This window comes from Panulirus ornatus, chromosome 54 (assembly GCF_036320965.1).
Source record: "Panulirus ornatus isolate Po-2019 chromosome 54, ASM3632096v1, whole genome shotgun sequence".
Taxonomy (NCBI): domain Eukaryota; kingdom Metazoa; phylum Arthropoda; class Malacostraca; order Decapoda; family Palinuridae; genus Panulirus; species Panulirus ornatus.
This window is the reverse complement of record NC_092277.1, coordinates 4,334,339-4,338,203: the sequence shown is the minus strand read 5'-3', so window position 1 is coordinate 4,338,203 and position 3,865 is coordinate 4,334,339. Positions and strand designations below refer to the sequence as shown.

At 47.6% G+C, this 3,865-nt stretch overlaps 1 pseudogene; it reads left to right on the top strand.

The window, feature by feature from the left end:
- Positions 1–739: 739 nt before the first annotated feature.
- On the top strand, positions 740–2,623 carry LOC139765377 (small subunit ribosomal RNA; annotated as a pseudogene).
- Positions 2,624–3,865: the final 1,242 nt, after the last annotated feature.

The window sequence follows — 3,865 nt, the reverse complement described above, 5'->3', positions numbered from 1 at the left end:
GTGTGACTGCTGGTGGTGTGGTGGTGGTTGCTGTTGTTGTTGTGGGTGCATGTATGGTGTGAGAGGTTCGGCGGCGTCATCCAGCCTCGAGCGTCTTACACCGGTGCAGCAGCAGCAGCAGCCCAAATGTTTGTTATGACTCTTGGGTCAAGCTGATCGTTGCCCAGAGAGACTAAGCATGCACCTTTGGGGCAGGGTGCATGCCTGGTGGTCATCTAAATAGTGACGCTTATGAATGGCTTAAAGAGCTGCCCAAGGTGTTCTTTTTCTCTTACCATGGGAACGCGCACGCAAAAGTGCAGGAGTGCGCCATAGAGCTGGGATTTTAAGAAAGGTGTTCCTTTTGAGCTTGACTCTAGCCACATATTGTACGAGGAGATCTAAGTTTCTACCTCGCCGCCTCGGCAACTGCATGCATGCATCATGTCATGTCGCTTGACCATGCGCGTTTCTGCGATTCGTAGGTCTTAGTGTTCTACCCCAAGCTGTTGTTAGTGTTGGCCAGACCCAAAGATGCACTTAGGTCCCGGTGCATGTGGGTCGGTCAGAGGATAAGCCATGAATTTCACTGACCGTACATGAAGAGTTGAATGGCAGCAGGATGTGATAAAAACTGCCGGACCATTCAGTAGTGGTAGTAGCACCTTGGTAGGTGGAGTACTACTACTACTTCTAGAACATTACAATACCTACCTACCTACCTGAGCAATTACTGTTCCAATGAATAAGTAGTAGTAACTACCTGGTTGATCCTGCCAGTAGTCATATGCTTGTCTCAAAGATTAAGCCATGCATGTGTAAGTACAAGCAGACTTAAGGCGAAACCGCGAATGGCTCATTAAATCAGCTGTGATCCATTGGATCTTTAAACCTACTTACTTGGATAACTGTGGTAATTCTAGAGCTAATACATGCATCACGTCTCTGACCGCAAGGGAAGAGCGCTTTTATTAGTTTCAAACCAGTCGGGCCTCGGTCCGTCAGCCAAAATGTGGTGACGCTGCATAGCACAGTCTACGGACATGGCGCTGAATCCTTCAAGTGTCTGCCTTATCAGCTGTCGATTGTAGGTTAAACGCTTACAATGGCTATAACGGGTAACGGGGAATCAGGGTTCGATTCCGGAGAGGGAGCCTGAGAAACGGCTACCACATCCAAGGAAGGCAGCAGGCACGTAAATTACCCACTCCTGGCATGGGGAGGTAGTGACGAAAAATAACGATGCGTGACTCATCCGAGGCCTCGCAATCGGAATGAGTACACTTTAAATCATTTAACGAGGACCCATTGGAGGGCAAGTCTGGTGCCAGCAGCCGCGGTAATTCCAGCTCCAATAGCGTATATTAAAGTTGTTGCGGTTAAAAAGCTCGTAGTTGAATCTCACTAACGGACTTGACGGTTCGTCACCGCCCGGTGGCCACTACTAATTCTGTCAGGCTCCGAACAGCAGCACTACCGCTGGCTTGCACGGGTTGCTCTTCATCGAGTGTCCCGAGTGGCTGGCATGTTTACTTTGACAAAATTAGAGTGCTCAGAGCAGGCTTCTTGAATCGCCTGAATGTCTATGCATGGAATAATGCAATAGGACCTCGGTTCTACTTTGTTGGTTTATTGAATCAGAGGTAATGACTAATATGGACAGGCGGGGGCATTCGTATTGCGACGCTAGAGGTGAAATTCTTGGACCGTCGCAAGACGAACTACTGCGAAAGCATTTGCCAAGGATGTTTTCATTAATCAAGAACGAAAGTTAGAGGTTCGAAGGCGATCAGATACCGCCCTAGTTCTAACCGTAAACGATGCTAACCAGCGATCCGCTCGAGTTATATTCATGACCCGGCGGGCAGCTTCCGGGAAACCAAAGTCTTTGGGTTCCGGGGGAAGTATGGTTGCAAAAGCTGAAACTTAAAGGAATTGACGGAAGGGCACCACCAGGAGTGGAGCCTGCGGCTTAATTTGACTCAACACTGGAAAACTCACCAGGCCCAGACACCGGAAGGATTCGGTGGGTGGTGGTGCATGGCCGTTCTTAGTTGGTGGAGCGATTTGTCTGGTTAATTCCGATAACGAACGAGACTCACACCTACTAACTAGTCGAGGGACCTGCAGCCAAGAATCTTGGCATGGGTGTCTGCCCGCAACATCTCAGAGGGATAAGCGGCAATTCTAGCCGCAGGAGATTGAGCAATAACAGGTCTGTGATGCCCTTAGATGTTCTGGGCCGCACGCGCGCTACACTGAAGGGTTCAACGTGCTTTCCCCCTCCGGAAGGAGTGGGTAACCCGTTCAAACCTCTTCTTGATTGGGATTGGGGCTTGCAAATGTTTCCCATGAACGAGGAATTCCCAGTAAGCGCAAGTCATCAGCTTGCGCTGATTACGTCCCTGCCCTTTGTACACACCGCCCGTCGCTACTACCGATTGAATGATTTAGTGAGGACTTCGGACTGGCGCTCTTGGATGTTGTACTAGTAGGATGCCACTCGAGAGATGCATTACGTCCTGATCTCGTTGCTGGGGTTCTCAAAGCCTGGAGCTGACGGAAAGATGTCCAAACTTGATCATTTAGAGGAAGTAAAAGTCGTAACAAGGTTTTCGTAGGTGAACCTGTGGAAGGATCATTAACGATGCTTGCGGCAGCAAGTTTATTTGTGTGTGTGTGTGTGTGTGTGTGTGTGTGTGTGTGAGAGAGAGAGAGAGAGAGAGGAGAGAGAGAGAGAGAGAGAGAGAGAGAGAGAGAGAGAGAGAGAGAGAGTAGTCTAATTCATTTTGTGTTTAGACAATGAAACGAAAGCGCTTCATGAAAGCAGGATTTCTCTACACAAGGAGACCAGTGAATTACATGCCCAAACAGGGAGAGTAATGCACGCATTTAGAAAATAAAAGAGAGAAATGCACATCAGATAAGGAGATGAACGCAGTTCGTTTGTAAATACCTAAATGAATGCATTCCATGTGTAGACAAGGAGACGAATGCATTCCATGTGTAGACAAGGAGACGAATGCATTCCTTGTGCAAACAAGGAGACGAAAACACTAAAAGGAGATGAATGTAATTCGTTTCCAGAAAAGGAGAAAATGTGTTCCGTGTCCAGATACATAGACGAATTCATTTCTTATACAGAAGAGCAGACGAATGTACTCCTTGTTTAGAAAGGTTGGCGAAAAAATTTATCTCCAAACAAGGAGACAAATGCAATGCTCGTACGTACAGGGAGAGGTATATACTCCCTATCACGCAAACTGAAGAATGCACTCCGTATCCCATCATATACGCATACACACTCCATGTTATGAAAAGGAGTCAAATGCAGTCTATGTCCAAACACAGAGACGAGTGTTCTTCGTGTCAGGATAAGGATAAAGACAGGAATGTATTCCATGTTCAGACCAGGAGATACCCCCTGCTACAGCGCCAGGAAAACAGACAACAAAGGCCACATTCGTTCACACTCAGTCTCTAGCTGTCATGTGCAATACACTGAAACTGCAGCTCCTTGTTGCAGGCCCACAGACCTTTCCATGATTTACCCCAGACGTTTCACATGTCCTGGTTCAGTCCATTGACAGCACGTCGATCCCGGCATACCACATCGTTCCAATTCACTCTATTCCTTGCACGCCTCTCACCCTCCTGCATGTTAAGGCCCCCATCACTCAAAATCTTTTTCACGCCATCCTTCCACCTCCAATTTGGTCTCCCACCTCTCCTTGTTCCCTCCATCTCTGACACGTATATCCTCTTTGTCAATATTTCCTCACTCATTCTCTCCATGTGACCAAACCATCTCAAAACACCCTCTTCTGCTCTCTCAACCACACTCTTTTTATTACCACACATCTCTCTTACCCTTTCATTACTTACT